This window comes from Hippopotamus amphibius, chromosome 2 (assembly GCF_030028045.1).
Source record: "Hippopotamus amphibius kiboko isolate mHipAmp2 chromosome 2, mHipAmp2.hap2, whole genome shotgun sequence".
Lineage (NCBI taxonomy): Eukaryota > Metazoa > Chordata > Mammalia > Artiodactyla > Hippopotamidae > Hippopotamus > Hippopotamus amphibius.
In genome coordinates this window covers 222,548,365-222,570,261 of record NC_080187.1, presented here as the reverse complement: position 1 = coordinate 222,570,261, position 21,897 = coordinate 222,548,365, and the positions used below count along the sequence as shown (strand labels likewise).

Below are 21,897 nucleotides of genomic sequence, written 5' to 3'. Positions count from 1 at the left end.
GAAGCTATGGTCCTGTGTATGCATGCAGACCCCATCAGAGGCCCCATTCGGATCAAGTGGCTCCAACAAAGCACCATGATCCCTCACAGAGTCCTGGCACAACCCCATTGAAGACCACGGCATGGCTTCCAGCCCTTGAAATAACCAGCAGCATCCTGCCTCCAGGCACCTGAGGATGGGCTCCTGCCTGCCTCTCACCATCTCTAGGCAGGGGGCATGAGCCTTCCCTACTGACAGGTTTTGGGAAGCCATAAAGCACACACCACAAGGGACCATTCCCTCAGTTGGTGATCATACTCTGGCGCTAGGTGCACAGAGGTCTCTAGAGATGTTCCGCCTGGGGCCAAGGAAGAAAACACTGCCTCGATGTGCTCTCTGACTAGAATACAGCTCTAATGAAGGCATGTGAGTGCACCAGATGTGAGCCCATAAATTTGGGGCAGCAGCAGACATTCCTCCTTGGTAGGCAGGAGGTTGCCAAAAGACTACCCTGTACTGGCTGCTGTGAGGGCAGCCAGCCCATAGTTCAAAATTCTCTGGGGCCTATCAGTAGCAACCAAAAGAGCCACTCACTGCAGAACATTCTGGCTGTGGTGAGTCCATTCCAAGGCTTGGCCTGAAACACAAAATTCAAAGCAGAAAGGCTTAAGGAAAGACTCCACCCATGGCTTCAGAACATGTGGGCCCTGGCACTATGGAGCAGGATAGAAAACCAAAGGTGGCAACACATCTTGGATATGTGGAAGCCATCTACACTGGGAGGAGTCTCAAGGGATTTCCTCGAGCGAGAGGCTGCTCCAACACCCACACCCAAACCCACACACACACCCACACCCAGGGCTCTGCAATGGACCAAAAATGCAGGCCATCCTGCCCCTGGATCCCTCTGTTAGGCCTCAGCGTAATCCTATTGAGCATGATTTTTTGGTCATCAGCTCTCTTCAGGACCATATGAGTTCTCATCATCGACCCAACTGAGGCCCTCCTCACTCACCTGCGCCCTGCCACATGTGAAGGCTTACCTCAGATGCTTCCTGGAAAGAAGGATGCCTGAAGGGATGTGCCATTCTGTTGAATCCACGTGCTGGGCCAAGGCTCATGGTGATTGCCCTAGGGAACATAGGCCAAACACAGATCTTCATTTCTCTGGGGACGATGGCTGCCAAGAGGTGAGAAGGACAGCTGTGAGAAATCCAGCTCCATGCTAGATGCATTGGGGCACGTGTGTGCCACACGCTCATGCATCGAATGATGCTACAAGAAATACCTGCAGCAATACATCCAGGAACATAGGGCCCAAATGTACCTCCACGCAGAGACAGGAACACATAGCTGAAACGCATACAAACAGCTCCCTACATAGCTTCCTTCCTGCCTCCCTTCCTCCAGAATGCTCTAGCTCCCTCCCCTTTGACCCTCGTCCTTGGCTCACTCCCTCCATCCATCCATACTTACAAAGATGAAGGCATGAGTGGACAGGTGGATCAATGCCATCTTATGTACCTTAATACTGTGTCAGGGGCAGATGAAATAACCAGTACGTATATGTCTCCCCAGGGAAGGACTAGCCTCATGGATCCTCCAGGCAGCACAAGGCCTGGCACCAGGTCTGCTTGGTGGGGAAAACACTGGGGGTGTTTCTGGGGGGAATGGAGACATTCCTCTGGGCCCGACCCTGGTGTGGGCAAGCGTGTGCTGGCCGATGTCACACTCGGCTTGTCCATGTGCACAACACCCAGACAATGAGGCCTTTATGTCCCACACAGTGGACATTCACAGGAGCTGGAGGGAGCTCTCTTGGTAGGCAGTGGCTCCCGTAGAGGAAGGCCAGCCCAAGAGATGCCACAGGCCTGTATCTGTATGCAGAACCCATGAAAGGGCCTGTCTGAGTAAACTGGCCTCTCTGAGGGCCCATGATCCCTCACAGAGACCTGGGAAACCCCATTCCAGCAAGGGACCAGCCCTTCAGCTCTCACAAGAGCCAAGAGCATCTAGCTGCCAAGTCCCTGATGAAGGGTCCTTGTTGCCTCTCACCACCTCCAGGCCTGGCCCCACATCCTCCCAACCAACACTTCTTGGAAGTCACTCAAGCACACCCCACAACTGACCATAAGCTCAGTCCATCCTCGTGCTCTGCCTCGACATGCACAGAGATCTGCGTGGTTGCTCCCCAGGGCAACACGTCATGAAATGGTGCCTCCATGGTCAGTCTTACTACACTTCAGGTCAATCGAGTTGAATTTCAAGGCCTGCATTCCGATCTGGTGGATGGGGAGCCATGTCAAGCATTCCTCCTTGGGGACCACAGAGATTCCCAAACAGGGCCAATTTCTTCTGTGGCAGCATTCCCTACTGTGGCCCGTGCAAGGCCACCAAACAACAGCCATGCAGCTACGCCCTCCTCAGCCCACATCCCGGGACCACCCCTCCCCTTCAGGTCAACAGGGCCTCACGATGGACATGATAACGGGATGCCCAAGGGCTCTGCAAAGCCTTCATGGGGGAATGGACACCCAGAAGCCTTTTCTCCTCTGGAGGGGGCTCTCTGACAAACCAGTGGCTTCCGGAGAGGACGACCAACCCAGGAGAAGCTATGGTCCTGTGTATGCATGCAGACCCCATCAGAGGCCCCATTCGGATCAAGTGGCTCCAACAAAGCACCATGATCCCTCACAGAGTCCTGGCACAACCCCATTGAAGACCACGGCATGGCTTCCAGCCCTTGAAATAACCAGCAGCATCCTGCCTCCAAGCACCTGAGGATGGGCTCCTGCCTGCCTCTCACCATCTCTAGGCAGGGGGCATGAGCCTTCCCTACTGACAGGTTTTGGGAAGCCATAAAGCACACACCACAAGGGACCATTCCCTCAGTGGGTGATCATACTCTGGCGCTAGGTGCACAGAGGTCTCTAGAGATGTTCCGCCTGGGGCCAAGGAAGAAAACACTGCCTCGATGTGCTCTCTGACTAGAATACAGCTCTAATGAAGGCATGTGAGTGCACCAGATGTGAGCCCATAAATTTGGGGCAGCAGCAGACATTCCTCCTTGGTAGGCAGGAGGTTGCCAAAAGACTACCCTGTACTGCCTGCTGTGAGGGCGGCCAGCCCATAGTTCAAAATTCTCTGGGGCCTATCAGTAGCAACCAAAAGAGCCACTCACTGCGGAACATTCTGGCTGTGGTGAGTCCATTCCAAGGCTTGGCCTGAAACACAAAATTCAAAGCAGAAAGGCTTAAGGAAAGACTCCACCCATGGCCTCAGAACATGTGGGCCCTGGCACTATGGAGCAGGATAGAAAACCAAAGGTGGCAACACATCTTGGATATGTGGAAGCCATCTACACTGGGAGGAGTCTCAAGGGATTTCCTCGAGCGAGAGGCTGCTCCAACACCCACACCCAAACCCACACACACACCCACACCCAGGGCTCTGTAATGGACCAAAAATGCAGGCCATCCTGCCCCTGGATCCCTCTGTTAGGCCTCAGCGTAATCCTATTGAGCATGATTTTTTGGTCATCAGCTCTCTTCAGGACCATATGAGTTCTCATCATCGACCCAACTGAGGCCCTCCTCACTCACCTGTGCCCTGCCACATGTGAAGGCTTACCTCAGATGCTTCCTGGAAAGAAGGATGCCTGAAGGGATGTGCCATTCTGTTGAATCCACGTGCTGGGCCAAGGCTCATGGTGATTGCCCTAGGGAACATAGGCCAAACACAGATCTTCATTTCTCTGGGGACGATGGCTGCCAAGAGGTGAGAAGGACAGCTGTGAGAACTCCAACTCCATGCTAGATGCATTGGGGGACGTGTGTGCCACACGCTCATGCATCGAATGATGCTACAAGAAATACCTGCAGCAATACATCCAGGAACATAGGGCCCAAATGTACCTCCACGCAGAGACAGGAACACATAGCTGAAACGCATACAAACAGCTCCCTACATAGCTTCCTTCCTGCCTCCCTTCCTCCAGAATGCTCTAGCTCCCTCCCCTTTGACCCTCGTCCTTGGCTCACTCCCTCCATCCATCCATACTTACAAAGATGAAGGCATGAGTGGACAGGTGGATCAATGCCATCTTATGTACCTTAATACTGTGTCAGGGGCAGATGAAATAACCAGTACGTATATGTCTCCCCAGGGAAGGACTAGCCTCATGGATCCTCCAGGCAGCACAAGGCCTGGCACCAGGTCTGCTTGGTGGGGAAAACACTGGGGGTGTTTCTGGGGGGAATGGAGACATTCCTCTGGGCCCGACCCTGGTGTGGGCAAGCGTGTGCTGGCCGATGTCACACTCGGCTTGTCCATGTGCACAACACCCAGACAATGAGGCCTTTATGTCCCACACAGGGGACATTCACAGGAGCTGGAGGGAGCTCTCTTGGTAGGCAGTGGCTCCCGTAGAGGAAGGCCAGCCCAAGAGATGCCACAGGCCTGTATCTGTATGCAGAACCCATGAAAGGGCCTGTCTGAGTAAACTGGCCTATCTGAGGGCCCATGATCCCTCACAGAGACCTGGGAAACCCCATTCCACAAGGGACCAGCCCTTCAGCTCTCACAAGAGCCAAGAGCATCTAGCTGCCAAGTCCCTGATGAAGGGTCCTTGTTGCCTCTCACCACCTCCAGGCCTGGCCCCACATCCTCCCAACCAACACTTCTTGGAAGTCACTCAAGCACACCCCACAACTGACCATAAGCTCAGTCCATCCTCGTGCTCTGCCTCGACATGCACAGAGATCTGCGTGGTTGCTCCCCAGGGCAACACGTCATGAAATGGTGCCTCCATGGTCAGTCTTACTACACTTCAGGTCAATCGAGTTGAATTTCAAGGCCTGCATTCCGATCTGGTGGATGGGGAGCCATGTCAAGCATTCCTCCTTGGGGACCACAGAGATTCCCAAACAGGGCCAATTTCTTCTGTGGCAGCATTCCCTACTGTGGCCCGTGCAAGGCCACCAAACAACAGCCATGCAGCTACGCCCTCCTCAGCCCACATCCCGGGACCACCCCTCCCCTTCAGGTCAACAGGGCCTCACGATGGACATGATAACGGGATGCCCAAGGGCTCTGCAAAGCCTTCATGGGGGAATGGACACCCAGAAGCCTTTTCTCCTCTGGAGGGGGCTCTCTGACAAACCAGTGGCTTCCGGAGAGGACGACCAACCCAGGAGAAGCTATGGTCCTGTGTATGCATGCAGACCCCATCAGAGGCCCCATTCGGATCAAGTGGCTCCAACAAAGCACCATGATCCCTCACAGAGTCCTGGCACAACCCCATTGAAGACCACGGCATGGCTTCCAGCCCTTGAAATAACCAGCAGCATCCTGCCTCCAAGCACCTGAAGATGGGCTCCTGCCTGCCTCTCACCATCTCTAGGCAGGGGGCATGAGCCTTCCCTGCTGACAGGTTTTGGGAAGCCATAAAGCACACACCACAAGGGACCATTCCCTCAGTGGGTGATCATACTCTGGCGCTAGGTGCACAGAGGTCTCTAGAGATGTTCCGCCTTGGGCCAAGGAAGAAAACACTGCCTCGATGTGCTCTCTGACTAGAATACAGCTCTAATGAAGGCATGTGAGTGCACCAGATGTGAGCCCATAAATTTGGGGCAGCAGCAGACATTCCTCCTTGGTAGGCAGGAGGTTGCCAAAAGACTACCCTGTACTGCCTGCTGTGAGGGCGGCCAGCCCATAGTTCAAAATTCTCTGGGGCCTATCAGTAGCAACCAAAAGAGCCACTCACTGCGGAACATTCTGGCTGTGGTGAGTCCATTCCAAGGCTTGGCCTGAAACACAAAATTCAAAGCAGAAAGGCTTAAGGAAAGACTCCACCCATGGCTTCAGAACATGTGGGCCCTGGCACTATGGAGCAGGATAGAAAACCAAAGGTGGCAACACATCTTGGATATGTGGAAGCCATCTACACTGGGAGGAGTCTCAAGGGATTTCCTCGAGCGAGAGGCTGCTCCAACACCCACACCCAAACCCACACACACACCCACACCCAGGGCTCTGCAATGGACCAAAAATGCAGGCCATCCTGCCCCTGGATCCCTCTGTTAGGCCTCAGCGTAATCCTATTGAGCATGATTTTTTGGTCATCAGCTCTCTTCAGGACCATATGAGTTCTCATCATCGACCCAACTGAGGCCCTCCTCACTCACCTGCGCCCTGCCACATGTGAAGGCTTACCTCAGATGCTTCCTGGAAAGAAGGATGCCTGAAGGGATGTGCCATTCTGTCGAATCCACGTGCTGGGCCAAGGCTCATGGTGATTGCCCTAGGGAACATAGGCCAAACACAGATCTTCATTTCTCTGGGGACGATGGCTGCCAAGAGGTGAGAAGGACAGCTGTGAGAACTCCAACTCCATGCTAGATGCATTGGGGCACGTGTGTGCCACACGCTCATGCATCGAATGATGCTACAAGAAATACCTGCAGCAATACATCCAGGAACATAGGGCCCAAATGTACCTCCACGCAGAGACAGGAACACATAGCTGAAACGCATACAAACAGCTCCCTACATAGCTTCCTTCCTGCCTCCCTTCCTCCAGAATGCTCTAGCTCCCTCCCCTTTGACCCTCGTCCTTGGCTCACTCCCTCCATCCATCCATACTTACAAAGATGAAGGCATGAGTGGACAGGTGGATCAATGCCATCTTATGTACCTTAATACTGTGTCAGGGGCAGATGAAATAACCAGTACGTATATGTCTCCCCAGGGAAGGACTAGCCTCATGGATCCTCCAGGCAGCACAAGGCCTGGCACCAGGTCTGCTTGGTGGGGAAAACACTGGGGGTGTTTCTGGGGGGAATGGAGACATTCCTCTGGGCCCGACCCTGGTGTGGGCAAGCGTGTGCTGGCCGATGTCACACTCGGCTTGTCCATGTGCACAACACCCAGACAATGAGGCCTTTATGTCCCACACAGTGGACATTCACAGGAGCTGGAGGGAGCTCTCTTGGTAGGCAGTGGCTCCCGTAGAGGAAGGCCAGCCCAAGAGATGCCACAGGCCTGTATCTGTATGCAGAACCCATGAAAGGGCCTGTCTGAGTAAACTGGCCTATCTGAGGGCCCATGATCCCTCACAGAGACCTGGGAAACCCCATTCCAGCAAGGGACCAGCCCTTCAGCTCTCACAAGAGCCAAGAGCATCTAGCTGCCAAGTCCCTGATGAAGGGTCCTTGTTGCCTCTCCCCACCTCCAGGCCTGGCCCCACATCCTCCCAACCAACACTTCTTGGAAGTCACTCAAGCACACCCCACAACTGACCATAAGCTCAGTCCATCCTCGTGCTCTGCCTCGACATGCACAGAGATCTGCGTGGTTGCTCCCCAGGGCAACACGTCATGAAATGGTGCCTCCATGGTCAGTCTTACTACACTTCAGGTCAATCGAGTTGAATTTCAAGGCCTGCATTCCAATCTGGTGGATGGGGAGCCATGTCAAGCATTCCTCCTTGGGGACCACAGAGATTCCCAAACAGGGCCAATTTCTTCTGTGGCAGCATTCCCTACTGTGGCCCGTGCAAGGCCACCAAACAACAGCCATGCAGCTACGCCCTCCTCAGCCCACATCCCGGGACCACCCCTCCCCTTCAGGTCAACAGGGCCTCACGATGGACATGATAACGGGATGCCCAAGGGCTCTGCAAAGCCTTCATGGGGGAATGGACACCCAGAAGCCTTTTCTCCTCTGGAGGGGGCTCTCTGACAAACCAGTGGCTTCCGGAGAGGACGACCAACCCAGGAGAAGCTATGGTCCTGTGTATGCATGCAGACCCCATCAGAGGCCCCATTCGGATCAAGTGGCTCCAACAAAGCACCATGATCCCTCACAGAGTCCTGGCACAACCCCATTGAAGACCACGGCATGGCTTCCAGCCCTTGAAATAACCAGCAGCATCCTGCCTCCAAGCACCTGAGGATGGGCTCCTGCCTGCCTCTCACCATCTCTAGGCAGGGGGCATGAGCCTTCCCTACTGACAGGTTTTGGGAAGCCATAAAGCACACACCACAAGGGACCATTCCCTCAGTGGGTGATCATACTCTGGCGCTAGGTGCACAGAGGTCTCTAGAGATGTTCCGCCTGGGGCCAAGGAAGAAAACACTGCCTCGATGTGCTCTCTGACTAGAATACAGCTCTAATGAAGGCATGTGAGTGCACCAGATGTGAGCCCATAAATTTGGGGCAGCAGCAGACATTCCTCCTTGGTAGGCAGGAGGTTGCCAAAAGACTACCCTGTACTGCCTGCTGTGAGGGCGGCCAGCCCATAGTTCAAAATTCTCTGGGGCCTATCAGTAGCAACCAAAAGAGCCACTCACTGCGGAACATTCTGGCTGTGGTGAGTCCATTCCAAGGCTTGGCCTGAAACACAAAATTCAAAGCAGAAAGGCTTAAGGAAAGACTCCACCCATGGCTTCAGAACATGTGGGCCCTGGCACTATGGAGCAGGATAGAAAACCAAAGGTGGCAACACATCTTGGATATGTGGAAGCCATCTACACTGGGAGGAGTCTCAAGGGATTTCCTCGAGCGAGAGGCTGCTCCAACACCCACACCCAAACCCACACACACACCCACACCCAGGGCTCTGCAATGGACCAAAAATGCAGGCCATCCTGCCCCTGGATCCCTCTGTTAGGCCTCAGCGTAATCCTATTGAGCATGATTTTTTGGTCATCAGCTCTCTTCAGGACCATATGAGTTCTCATCATCGACCCAACTGAGGCCCTCCTCACTCACCTGCGCCCTGCCACATGTGAAGGCTTACCTCAGATGCTTCCTGGAAAGAAGGATGCCTGAAGGGATGTGCCATTCTGTCGAATCCACGTGCTGGGCCAAGGCTCATGGTGATTGCCCTAGGGAACATAGGCCAAACACAGATCTTCATTTCTCTGGGGACGATGGCTGCCAAGAGGTGAGAAGGACAGCTGTGAGAACTCCAACTCCATGCTAGATGCATTGGGGCACGTGTGTGCCACACGCTCATGCATCGAATGATGCTACAAGAAATACCTGCAGCAATACATCCAGGAACATAGGGCCCAAATGTACCTCCACGCAGAGACAGGAACACATAGCTGAAACGCATACAAACAGCTCCCTACATAGCTTCCTTCCTGCCTCCCTTCCTCCAGAATGCTCTAGCTCCCTCCCCTTTGACCCTCGTCCTTGGCTCACTCCCTCCATCCATCCATACTTACAAAGATGAAGGCATGAGTGGACAGGTGGATCAATGCCATCTTATGTACCTTAATACTGTGTCAGGGGCAGATGAAATAACCAGTACGTATATGTCTCCCCAGGGAAGGACTAGCCTCATGGATCCTCCAGGCAGCACAAGGCCTGGCACCAGGTCTGCTTGGTGGGGAAAACACTGGGGGTGTTTCTGGGGGGAATGGAGACATTCCTCTGGGCCCGACCCTGGTGTGGGCAAGTGTGTGCTGGCCGATGTCACACTCGGCTTGTCCATGTGCACAACACCCAGACAATGAGGCCTTTATGTCCCACACAGTGGACATTCACAGGAGCTGGAGGGAGCTCTCTTGGTAGGCAGTGGCTCCCGTAGAGGAAGGCCAGCCCAAGAGATGCCACAGGCCTGTATATGTATGCAGAACCCATGAAAGGGCCTGTCTGAGAAAACTGGCCTATCTGAGGGCCCATGATCCCTCACAGAGACCTGGGAAACCCCATTCCAGCAAGGGACCAGCCCTTCAGCTCTCACAAGAGCCAAGAGCATCTAGCTGCCAAGTCCCTGATGAAGGGTCCTTGTTGCCTCTCACCACCTCCAGGCCTGGCCCCACATCCTCCCAACCAACACTTCTTGGAAGTCACTCAAGCACACCCCACAACTGACCATAAGCTCAGTCCATCCTCGTGCTCTGCCTCGACATGCACAGAGATCTGCGTGGTTGCTCCCCAGGGCAACACGTCATGAAATGGTGCCTCCATGGTCAGTCTTACTACACTTCAGGTCAATCGAGTTGAATTTCAAGGCCTGCATTCCAATCTGGTGGATGGGGAGCCATGTCAAGCATTCCTCCTTGGGGACCACAGAGATTCCCAAACAGGGCCAATTTCTTCTGTGGCAGCATTCCCTACTGTGGCCCGTGCAAGGCCACCAAACAACAGCCATGCAGCTACGCCCTCCTCAGCCCACATCCCGGGACCACCCCTCCCCTTCAGGTCAACAGGGCCTCACGATGGACATGATAACGGGATGCCCAAGGGCTCTGCAAAGCCTTCATGGGGGAATGGACACCCAGAAGCCTTTTCTCCTCTGGAGGGGGCTCTCTGACAAACCAGTGGCTTCCGGAGAGGACGACCAACCCAGGAGAAGCTATGGTCCTGTGTATGCATGCAGACCCCATCAGAGGCCCCATTCGGATCAAGTGGCTCCAACAAAGCACCATGATCCCTCACAGAGTCCTGGCACAACCCCATTGAAGACCACGGCATGGCTTCCAGCCCTTGAAATAACCAGCAGCATCCTGCCTCCAAGCACCTGAGGATGGGCTCCTGCCTGCCTCTCACCATCTCTAGGCAGGGGGCATGAGCCTTCCCTACTGACAGGTTTTGGGAAGCCATAAAGCACACACCACAAGGGACCATTCCCTCAGTGGGTGATCATACTCTGGCGCTAGGTGCACAGAGGTCTCTAGAGATGTTCCGCCTGGGGCCAAGGAAGAAAACACTGCCTCGATGTGCTCTCTGACTAGAATACAGCTCTAATGAAGGCATGTGAGTGCACCAGATGTGAGCCCATAAATTTGGGGCAGCAGCAGACATTCCTCCTTGGTAGGCAGGAGGTTGCCAAAAGACTACCCTGTACTGCCTGCTGTGAGGGCGGCCAGCCCATAGTTCAAAATTCTCTGGGGCCTATCAGTAGCAACCAAAAGAGCCACTCACTGCGGAACATTCTGGCTGTGGTGAGTCCATTCCAAGGCTTGGCCTGAAACACAAAATTCAAAGCAGAAAGGCTTAAGGAAAGACTCCACCCATGGCTTCAGAACATGTGGGCCCTGGCACTATGGAGCAGGATAGAAAACCAAAGGTGGCAACACATCTTGGATATGTGGAAGCCATCTACACTGGGAGGAGTCTCAAGGGATTTCCTCGAGCGAGAGGCTGCTCCAACACCCACACCCAAACCCACACACACACCCACACCCAGGGCTCTGCAATGGACCAAAAATGCAGGCCATCCTGCCCCTGGATCCCTCTGTTAGGCCTCAGCGTAATCCTATTGAGCATGATTTTTTGGTCATCAGCTCTCTTCAGGACCATATGAGTTCTCATCATCGACCCAACTGAGGCCCTCCTCACTCACCTGCGCCCTGCCACATGTGAAGGCTTACCTCAGATGCTTCCTGGAAAGAAGGATGCCTGAAGGGATGTGCCATTCTGTCGAATCCACGTGCTGGGCCAAGGCTCATGGTGATTGCCCTAGGGAACATAGGCCAAACACAGATCTTCATTTCTCTGGGGACGATGGCTGCCAAGAGGTGAGAAGGACAGCTGTGAGAACTCCAACTCCATGCTAGATGCATTGGGGCACGTGTGTGCCACACGCTCATGCATCGAATGATGCTACAAGAAATACCTGCAGCAATACATCCAGGAACATAGGGCCCAAATGTACCTCCACGCAGAGACAGGAACACATAGCTGAAACGCATACAAACAGCTCCCTACATAGCTTCCTTCCTGCCTCCCTTCCTCCAGAATGCTCTAGCTCCCTCCCCTTTGACCCTCGTCCTTGGCTCACTCCCTCCATCCATCCATACTTACAAAGATGAAGGCATGAGTGGACAGGTGGATCAATGCCATCTTATGTACCTTAATACTGTGTCAGGGGCAGATGAAATAACCAGTACGTATATGTCTCCCCAGGGAAGGACTAGCCTCATGGATCCTCCAGGCAGCACAAGGCCTGGCACCAGGTCTGCTTGGTGGGGAAAACACTGGGGGTGTTTCTGGGGGGAATGGAGACATTCCTCTGGGCCCGACCCTGGTGTGGGCAAGTGTGTGCTGGCCGATGTCACACTCGGCTTGTCCATGTGCACAACACCCAGACAATGAGGCCTTTATGTCCCACACAGTGGACATTCACAGGAGCTGGAGGGAGCTCTCTTGGTAGGCAGTGGCTCCCGTAGAGGAAGGCCAGCCCAAGAGATGCCACAGGCCTGTATATGTATGCAGAACCCATGAAAGGGCCTGTCTGAGAAAACTGGCCTATCTGAGGGCCCATGATCCCTCACAGAGACCTGGGAAACCCCATTCCAGCAAGGGACCAGCCCTTCAGCTCTCACAAGAGCCAAGAGCATCTAGCTGCCAAGTCCCTGATGAAGGGTCCTTGTTGCCTCTCACCACCTCCAGGCCTGGCCCCACATCCTCCCAACCAACACTTCTTGGAAGTCACTCAAGCACACCCCACAACTGACCATAAGCTCAGTCCATCCTCGTGCTCTGCCTCGACATGCACAGAGATCTGCGTGGTTGCTCCCCAGGGCAACACGTCATGAAATGGTGCCTCCATGGTCAGTCTTACTACACTTCAGGTCAATCGAGTTGAATTTCAAGGCCTGCATTCCAATCTGGTGGATGGGGAGCCATGTCAAGCATTCCTCCTTGGGGACCACAGAGATTCCCAAACAGGGCCAATTTCTTCTGTGGCAGCATTCCCTACTGTGGCCCGTGCAAGGCCACCAAACAACAGCCATGCAGCTACGCCCTCCTCAGCCCACATCCCGGGACCACCCCTCCCCTTCAGGTCAACAGGGCCTCACGATGGACATGATAACGGGATGCCCAAGGGCTCTGCAAAGCCTTCATGGGGGAATGGACACCCAGAAGCCTTTTCTCCTCTGGAGGGGGCTCTCTGACAAACCAGTGGCTTCCGGAGAGGACGACCAACCCAGGAGAAGCTATGGTCCTGTGTATGCATGCAGACCCCATCAGAGGCCCCATTCGGATCAAGTGGCTCCAACAAAGCACCATGATCCCTCACAGAGTCCTGGCACAACCCCATTGAAGACCACGGCATGGCTTCCAGCCCTTGAAATAACCAGCAGCATCCTGCCTCCAAGCACCTGAGGATGGGCTCCTGCCTGCCTCTCACCATCTCTAGGCAGGGGGCATGAGCCTTCCCTACTGACAGGTTTTGGGAAGCCATAAAGCACACACCACAAGGGACCATTCCCTCAGTGGGTGATCATACTCTGGCGCTAGGTGCACAGAGGTCTCTAGAGATGTTCCGCCTGGGGCCAAGGAAGAAAACACTGCCTCGATGTGCTCTCTGACTAGAATACAGCTCTAATGAAGGCATGTGAGTGCACCAGATGTGAGCCCATAAATTTGGGGCAGCAGCAGACATTCCTCCTTGGTAGGCAGGAGGTTGCCAAAAGACTACCCTGTACTGCCTGCTGTGAGGGCGGCCAGCCCATAGTTCAAAATTCTCTGGGGCCTATCAGTAGCAACCAAAAGAGCCACTCACTGCGGAACATTCTGGCTGTGGTGAGTCCATTCCAAGGCTTGGCCTGAAACACAAAATTCAAAGCAGAAAGGCTTAAGGAAAGACTCCACCCATGGCTTCAGAACATGTGGGCCCTGGCACTATGGAGCAGGATAGAAAACCAAAGGTGGCAACACATCTTGGATATGTGGAAGCCATCTACACTGGGAGGAGTCTCAAGGGATTTCCTCGAGCGAGAGGCTGCTCCAACACCCACACCCAAACCCACACACACACCCACACCCAGGGCTCTGCAATGGACCAAAAATGCAGGCCATCCTGCCCCTGGATCCCTCTGTTAGGCCTCAGCGTAATCCTATTGAGCATGATTTTTTGGTCATCAGCTCTCTTCAGGACCATATGAGTTCTCATCATCGACCCAACTGAGGCCCTCCTCACTCACCTGCGCCCTGCCACATGTGAAGGCTTACCTCAGATGCTTCCTGGAAAGAAGGATGCCTGAAGGGATGTGCCATTCTGTCGAATCCACGTGCTGGGCCAAGGCTCATGGTGATTGCCCTAGGGAACATAGGCCAAACACAGATCTTCATTTCTCTGGGGACGATGGCTGCCAAGAGGTGAGAAGGACAGCTGTGAGAACTCCAACTCCATGCTAGATGCATTGGGGCACGTGTGTGCCACACGCTCATGCATCGAATGATGCTACAAGAAATACCTGCAGCAATACATCCAGGAACATAGGGCCCAAATGTACCTCCACACAGAGACAGGAACACATAGCTGAAACGCATACAAACAGCTCCCTACATAGCTTCCTTCCTGCCTCCCTTCCTCCAGAATGCTCTAGCTCCCTCCCCTTTGACCCTCGTCCTTGGCTCACTCCCTCCATCCATCCATACTTACAAAGATGAAGGCATGAGTGGACAGGTGGATCAATGCCATCTTATGTACCTTAATACTGTGTCAGGGGCAGATGAAATAACCAGTACATATATGTCTCCCCAGGGAAGGACTAGCCTCATGGATCCTCCAGGCAGCACAAGGCCTGGCACCAGGTCTGCTTGGTGGGGAAAACACTGGGGGTGTTTCTGGGGGGAATGGAGACATTCCTCTGGGCCCGACCCTGGTGTGGGCAAGTGTGTGCTGGCCGATGTCACACTCGGCTTGTCCATGTGCACAACACCCAGACAATGAGGCCTTTATGTCCCACACAGTGGACATTCACAGGAGCTGGAGGGAGCTCTCTTGGTAGGCAGTGGCTCCCGTAGAGGAAGGCCAGCCCAAGAGATGCCACAGGCCTGTATATGTATGCAGAACCCATGAAAGGGCCTGTCTGAGAAAACTGGCCTATCTGAGGGCCCATGATCCCTCACAGAGACCTGGGAAACCCCATTCCAGCAAGGGACCAGCCCTTCAGCTCTCACAAGAGCCAAGAGCATCTAGCTGCCAAGTCCCTGATCAAGGGTCCTTGTTGCCTCTCACCACCTCCAGGCCTGGCCCCACATCCTCCCAACCAACACTTCTTGGAAGTCACTCAAGCACACCCCACAACTGACCATAAGCTCAGTCCATCCTCGTGCTCTGCCTCGACATGCACAGAGATCTGCGTGGTTGCTCCCCAGGGCAACACGTCATGAAATGGTGCCTCCATGGTCAGTCTTACTACACTTCAGGTCAATCGAGTTGAATTTCAAGGCCTGCATTCCAATCTGGTGGATGGGGAGCCATGTCAAGCATTCCTCCTTGGGGACCACAGAGATTCCCAAACAGGGCCAATTTCTTCTGTGGCAGCATTCCCTACTGTGGCCCGTGCAAGGCCACCAAACAACAGCCATGCAGCTACGCCCTCCTCAGCCCACATCCCGGGACCACCCCTCCCCTTCAGGTCAACAGGGCCTCACGATGGACATGATAACGGGATGCCCAAGGGCTCTGCAAAGCCTTCATGGGGGAATGGACACCCAGAAGCCTTTTCTCCTCTGGAGGGGGCTCTCTGACAAACCAGTGGCTTCCGGAGAGGACGACCAACCCAGGAGAAGCTATGGTCGTGTGTATGCATGCAGACCCCATCAGAGGCCCCATTCGGATCAAGTGGCTCCAACAAAGCACCATGATCCCTCACAGAGTCCTGGCACAACCCCATTGAAGACCACGGCATGGCTTCCAGCCCTTGAAATAACCAGCAGCATCCTGCCTCCAAGCACCTGAGGATGGGCTCCTGCCTGCCTCTCACCATCTCTAGGCAGGGGGCATGAGCCTTCCCTACTGACAGGTTTTGGGAAGCCATAAAGCACACACCACAAGGGACCATTCCCTCAGTGGGTGATCATACTCTGGCGCTAGGTGCACAGAGGTCTCTAGAGATGTTCCGCCTGGGGCCAAGGAAGAAAACACTGCCTCGATGTGCTCTCTGACTAGAATACAGCTCTAATGAAGGCATGTGAGTGCACCAGATGTGAGCCCATAAATTTGGGGCAGCAGCAGACATTCCTCCTTGGTAGGCAGGAGGTTGCCAAAAGACTACCCTGTACTGCCTGCTGTGAGGGCGGCCAGCCCATAGTTCAAAATTCTCTGGGGCCTATCAGTAGCAACCAAAAGAGCCACTCACTGCGGAACATTCTGGCTGTGGTGAGTCCATTCCAAGGCTTGGCCTGAAACACAAAATTCAAAGCAGAAAGGCTTAAGGAAAGACTCCACCCATGGCTTCAGAACATGTGGGCCCTGGCACTATGGAGCAGGATAGAAAACCAAAGGTGGCAACACATCTTGGATATGTGGAAGCCATCTACACTGGGAGGAGTCTCAAGGGATTTCCTCGAGCGAGAGGCTGCTCCAACACCCACACCCAAACCCACACACACACCCACACCCAGGGCTCTGCAATGGACCAAAAATGCAGGCCATCCTGCCCCTGGATCCCTCTGTTAGGCCTCAGCGTAATCCTATTGAGCATGATTTTTTGGTCATCAGCTCTCTTCAGGACCATATGAGTTCTCATCATCGACCCAACTGAGGCCCTCCTCACTCACCTGCGCCCTGCCACATGTGAAGGCTTACCTCAGATGCTTCCTGGAAAGAAGGATGCCTGAAGGGATGTGCCATTCTGTCGAATCCACGTGCTGGGCCAAGGCTCATGGTGATTGCCCTAGGGAACATAGGCCAAACACAGATCTTCATTTCTCTGGGGACGATGGCTGCCAAGAGGTGAGAAGGACAGCTGTGAGAACTCCAACTCCATGCTAGATGCATTGGGGCACGTGTGTGCCACACGCTCATGCATCGAATGATGCTACAAGAAATACCTGCAGCAATACATCCAGGAACATAGGGCCCAAATGTACCTCCACGCAGAGACAGGAACACATAGCTGAAACGCATACAAACAGCTCCCTACATAGCTTCCTTCCTGCCTCCCTTCCTCCAGAATGCTCTAGCTCCCTCCCCTTTGACCCTCGTCCTTGGCTCACTCCCTCCATCCATCCATACTTACAAAGATGAAGGCATGAGTGGACAGGTGGATCAATGCCATCTTAGGTACCTTAATACTGTGTCAGGGGCAGATGAAATAACCAGTACGTATATGTCTCCCCAGGGAAGGACTAGCCTCATGGATCCTCCAGGCAGCACAAGGCCTGGCACCAGGTCTGCTTGGTGGGGAAAACACTGGGGGTGTTTCTGGGGGGAATGGAGACATTCCTCTGGGCCCGACCCTGGTGTGGGCAAGCGTGTGCTGGCCGATGTCACACTCGGCTTGTCCATGTGCACAACACCCAGACAATGAGGCCTTTATGTCCCACACAGTGGACATTCACAGGAGCTGGAGGGAGCTCTCTTGGTAGGCAGTGGCTCCCGTAGAGGAAGGCCAGCCCAAGAGATGCCACAGGCCTGTATCTGTATGCAGAACCCATGAAAGGGCCTGTCTGAGTAAACTGGCCTATCTGAGGGCCCATGATCCCTCACAGAGACCTGGGAAACCCCATTCCAGCAAGGGACCAGCCCTTCAGCTCTCACAAGAGCCAAGAGCATCTAGCTGCCAAGTCCCTGATGAAGGGTCCTTGTTGCCTCTCCCCACCTCCAGGCCTGGCCCCACATCCTCCCAACCAACACTTCTTGGAAGTCACTCAAGCACACCCCACAACTGACCATAAGCTCAGTCCATCCTCGTGCTCTGCCTCGACATGCACAGAGATCTGCGTGGTTGCTCCCCAGGGCAACACGTCATGAAATGGTGCCTCCATGGTCAGTCTTACTACACTTCAGGTCAATCGAGTTGAATTTCAAGGCCTGCATTCTGATCTGGTGGATGGGGAGCCATGTCAAGCATTCCTCCTTGGGGACCACAGAGATTCCCAAACAGGGCCAATTTCTTCTGTGGCAGCATTCCCTACTGTCTCCCGTGCAAGGCCACCAAACAACAGCCATGCAGCTACGCCCTCCTCAGCCCACATCCCGGGACCACCCCTCCCCTTCAGGTCAACAGGGCCTCACGATGGACATGATAACGGGATGCCCAAGGGCTCTGCAAAGCCTTCATGGGGGAATGGACACCCAGAAGCCTTTTCTCCTCTGGAGGGGGCTCTCTGACAAACCAGTGGCTTCCGGAGAGGACGACCAACCCAGGAGAAGCTATGGTCGTGTGTATGCATGCAGACCCCATCAGAGGCCCCATTCGGATCAAGTGGCTCCAACAAAGCACCATGATCCCTCACAGAGTCCTGGCACAACCCCATTGAAGACCACGGCATGGCTTCCAGCCCTTGAAATAACCAGCAGCATCCTGCCTCCAAGCACCTGAGGATGGGCTCCTGCCTGCCTCTCACCATCTCTAGGCAGGGGGCATGAGCCTTCCCTACTGACAGGTTTTGGGAAGCCATAAAGCACACACCACAAGGGACCATTCCCTCAGTGGGTGATCATACTCTGGCGCTAGGTGCACAGAGGTCTCTAGAGATGTTCCGCCTGGGGCCAAGGAAGAAAACACTGCCTCGATGTGCTCTCTGACTAGAATACAGCTCTAATGAAGGCATGTGAGTGCACCAGATGTGAGCCCATAAATTTGGGGCAGCAGCAGACATTCCTCCTTGGTAGGCAGGAGGTTGCCAAAAGACTACCCTGTACTGCCTGCTGTGAGGGCGGCCAGCCCATAGTTCAAAATTCTCTGGGGCCTATCAGTAGCAACCAAAAGAGCCACTCACTGCGGAACATTCTGGCTGTGGTGAGTCCATTCCAAGGCTTGGCCTGAAACACAAAATTCAAAGCAGAAAGGCTTAAGGAAAGACTCCACCCATGGCTTCAGAACATGTGGGCCCTGGCACTATGGAGCAGGATAGAAAACCAAAGGTGGCAACACATCTTGGATATGTGGAAGCCATCTACACTGGGAGGAGTCTCAAGGGATTTCCTCGAGCGAGAGGCTGCTCCAACACCCACACCCAAACCCACACACACACCCACACCCAGGGCTCTGCAATGGACCAAAAATGCAGGCCATCCTGCCCCTGGATCCCTCTGTTAGGCCTCAGCGTAATCCTATTGAGCATGATTTTTTGGTCATCAGCTCTCTTCAGGACCATATGAGTTCTCATCATCGACCCAACTGAGGCCCTCCTCACTCACCTGCGCCCTGCCACATGTGAAGGCTTACCTCAGATGCTTCCTGGAAAGAAGGATGCCTGAAGGGATGTGCCATTCTGTCGAATCCACGTGCTGGGCCAAGGCTCATGGTGATTGCCCTAGGGAACATAGGCCAAACACAGATCTTCATTTCTCTGGGGACGATGGCTGCCAAGAGGTGAGAAGGACAGCTGTGAGAACTCCAACTCCATGCTAGATGCATTGGGGCACGTGTGTGCCACACGCTCATGCATCGAATGATGCTACAAGAAATACCTGCAGCAATACATCCAGGAACATAGGGCCCAAATGTACCTCCACGCAGAGACAGGAACACATAGCTGAAACGCATACAAACAGCTCCCTACATAGCTTCCTTCCTGCCTCCCTTCCTCCAGAATGCTCTAGCTCCCTCCCCTTTGACCCTCGTCCTTGGCTCACTCCCTCCATCCATCCATACTTACAAAGATGAAGGCATGAGTGGACAGGTGGATCAATGCCATCTTAGGTACCTTAATACTGTGTCAGGGGCAGATGAAATAACCAGTACGTATATGTCTCCCCAGGGAAGGACTAGCCTCATGGATCCTCCAGGCAGCACAAGGCCTGGCACCAGGTCTGCTTGGTGGGGAAAACACTGGGGGTGTTTCTGGGGGGAATGGAGACATTCCTCTGGGCCCGACCCTGGTGTGGGCAAGCGTGTGCTGGCCGATGTCACACTCGGCTTGTCCATGTGCACAACACCCAGACAATGAGGCCTTTATGTCCCACACAGTGGACATTCACAGGAGCTGGAGGGAGCTCTCTTGGTAGGCAGTGGCTCCCGTAGAGGAAGGCCAGCCCAAGAGATGCCACAGGCCTGTATCTGTATGCAGAACCCATGAAAGGGCCTGTCTGAGTAAACTGGCCTATCTGAGGGCCCATGATCCCTCACAGAGACCTGGGAAACCCCATTCCAGCAAGGGACCAGCCCTTCAGCTCTCACAAGAGCCAAGAGCATCTAGCTGCCAAGTCCCTGATGAAGGGTCCTTGTTGCCTCTCACCACCTCCAGGCCTGGCCCCACATCCTCCCAACCAACACTTCTTGGAAGTCACTCAAGCACACCCCACAACTGACCATAAGCTCAGTCCATCCTCGTGCTCTGCCTCGACATGCACAGAGATCTGCGTGGTTGCTCCCCAGGGCAACACGTCATGAAATGGTGCCTCCATGGTCAGTCTTACTACACTTCAGGTCAATCGAGTTGAATTTCAAGGCCTGCATTCCAATCTGGTGGATGGGGAGCCATGTCAAGCATTCCTCCTTGGGGACCACAGAGATTCCCAAACAGGGCCAATTTCTTCTGTGGCAGCATTCCCTACTGTGGCCCGTGCAAGGCCACCAAACAACAGCCATGCAGCTACGCCCTCCTCAGCCCACATCCCGGGACCACCCCTCCCCTTCAGGTCAACAGGGCCTCACGATGGACATGATAACGGGATGCCCAAGGGCTCTGCAAAGCCTTCATGGGGGAATGGACACCCAGAAGCCTTTTCTCCTCTGGAGGGGGCTCTCTGACAAACCAGTGGCTTCCGGAGAGGACGACCAACCCAGGAGAAGCTATGGTCCTGTGTATGCATGCAGACCCCATCAGAGGCCCCATTCGGATCAAGTGGCTCCAACAAAGCACCATGATCCCTCACAGAGTCCTGGCACAACCCCATTGAAGACCACAGCATGGCTTCCAGCCCTTGAAATAACCAGCAGCATCCTGCCTCCAAGCACCTGAGGATGGGCTCCTGCCTGCCTCTCACCATCTCTAGGCAGGGGGCATGAGCCTTCCCTACTGACAGGTTTTGGGAAGCCATAAAGCACACACCACAAGGGACCATTCCCTCAGTGGGTGATCATACTCTGGCGCTAGGTGCACAGAGGTCTCTAGAGATGTTCCGCCTGGGGCCAAGGAAGAAAACACTGCCTCGATGTGCTCTCTGACTAGAATACAGCTCTAATGAAGGCATGTGAGTGCACCAGATGTGAGCCCATAAATTTGGGGCAGCAGCAGACATTCCTCCTTGGTAGGCAGGAGGTTGCCAAAAGACTACCCTGTACTGCCTGCTGTGAGGGCGGCCAGCCCATAGTTCAAAATTCTCTGGGGCCTATCAGTAGCAACCAAAAGAGCCACTCACTGCGGAACATTCTGGCTGTGGTGAGTCCATTCCAAGGCTTGGCCTGAAACACAAAATTCAAAGCAGAAAGGCTTAAGGAAAGACTCCACCCATGGCTTCAGAACATGTGGGCCCTGGCACTATGGAGCAGGATAGAAAACCAAAGGTGGCAACACATCTTGGATATGTGGAAGCCATCTACACTGGGAGGAGTCTCAAGGGATTTCCTCGAGCGAGAGGCTGCTCCAACACCCACACCCAAACCCACACACACACCCACACCCAGGGCTCTGCAATGGACCAAAAATGCAGGCCATCCTGCCCCTGGATCCCTCTGTTAGGCCTCAGCGTAATCCTATTGAGCATGATTTTTTGGTCATCAGCTCTCTTCAGGACCATATGAGTTCTCATCATCGACCCAACTGAGGCCCTCCTCACTCACCTGCGCCCTGCCACATGTGAAGGCTTACCTCAGATGCTTCCTGGAAAGAAGGATGCCTGAAGGGATGTGCCATTCTGTCGAATCCACGTGCTGGGCCAAGGCTCATGGTGATTGCCCTAGGGAACATAGGCCAAACACAGATCTTCATTTCTCTGGGGACGATGGCTGCCAAGAGGTGAGAAGGACAGCTGTGAGAACTCCAACTCCA

The 21,897-nt window shown here is 54.2% G+C and overlaps 9 non-coding genes across 9 annotated transcripts; all 9 read right to left on the bottom strand.

The window, feature by feature from the left end:
* Positions 1–891: 891 nt before the first annotated feature.
* Positions 892–972, bottom strand: LOC130847653 (small nucleolar RNA SNORD115). Its single transcript, XR_009052399.1, has one exon. It is a non-coding gene; the product is annotated as a small nucleolar RNA SNORD115 (small nucleolar RNA).
* Positions 973–3,478: 2,506 nt separating this feature from the next.
* LOC130847652 (small nucleolar RNA SNORD115) lies at positions 3,479–3,559 on the bottom strand. Its single transcript, XR_009052398.1, has one exon. It is a non-coding gene; the product is annotated as a small nucleolar RNA SNORD115 (small nucleolar RNA).
* A 2,505-nt stretch (positions 3,560–6,064) lies between these two features.
* LOC130847650 (small nucleolar RNA SNORD115) lies at positions 6,065–6,145 on the bottom strand. The gene has a single exon (XR_009052397.1). It is a non-coding gene; the product is annotated as a small nucleolar RNA SNORD115 (small nucleolar RNA).
* A 2,506-nt stretch (positions 6,146–8,651) lies between these two features.
* LOC130847649 (small nucleolar RNA SNORD115) lies at positions 8,652–8,732 on the bottom strand. Its single transcript, XR_009052396.1, has one exon. It is a non-coding gene; the product is annotated as a small nucleolar RNA SNORD115 (small nucleolar RNA).
* A 2,506-nt stretch (positions 8,733–11,238) lies between these two features.
* LOC130847648 (small nucleolar RNA SNORD115) lies at positions 11,239–11,319 on the bottom strand. Its single transcript, XR_009052395.1, has one exon. It is a non-coding gene; the product is annotated as a small nucleolar RNA SNORD115 (small nucleolar RNA).
* A 2,506-nt stretch (positions 11,320–13,825) lies between these two features.
* On the bottom strand, positions 13,826–13,906 carry LOC130847647 (small nucleolar RNA SNORD115). The gene has a single exon (XR_009052394.1). It is a non-coding gene; the product is annotated as a small nucleolar RNA SNORD115 (small nucleolar RNA).
* A 2,506-nt stretch (positions 13,907–16,412) lies between these two features.
* LOC130847646 (small nucleolar RNA SNORD115) lies at positions 16,413–16,493 on the bottom strand. Its single transcript, XR_009052393.1, has one exon. It is a non-coding gene; the product is annotated as a small nucleolar RNA SNORD115 (small nucleolar RNA).
* Positions 16,494–18,999: 2,506 nt separating this feature from the next.
* Positions 19,000–19,080, bottom strand: LOC130847645 (small nucleolar RNA SNORD115). Its single transcript, XR_009052392.1, has one exon. It is a non-coding gene; the product is annotated as a small nucleolar RNA SNORD115 (small nucleolar RNA).
* A 2,506-nt stretch (positions 19,081–21,586) lies between these two features.
* On the bottom strand, positions 21,587–21,667 carry LOC130847644 (small nucleolar RNA SNORD115). The gene has a single exon (XR_009052391.1). It is a non-coding gene; the product is annotated as a small nucleolar RNA SNORD115 (small nucleolar RNA).
* Between the last annotated feature and the right edge of the window lie 230 nt (positions 21,668–21,897).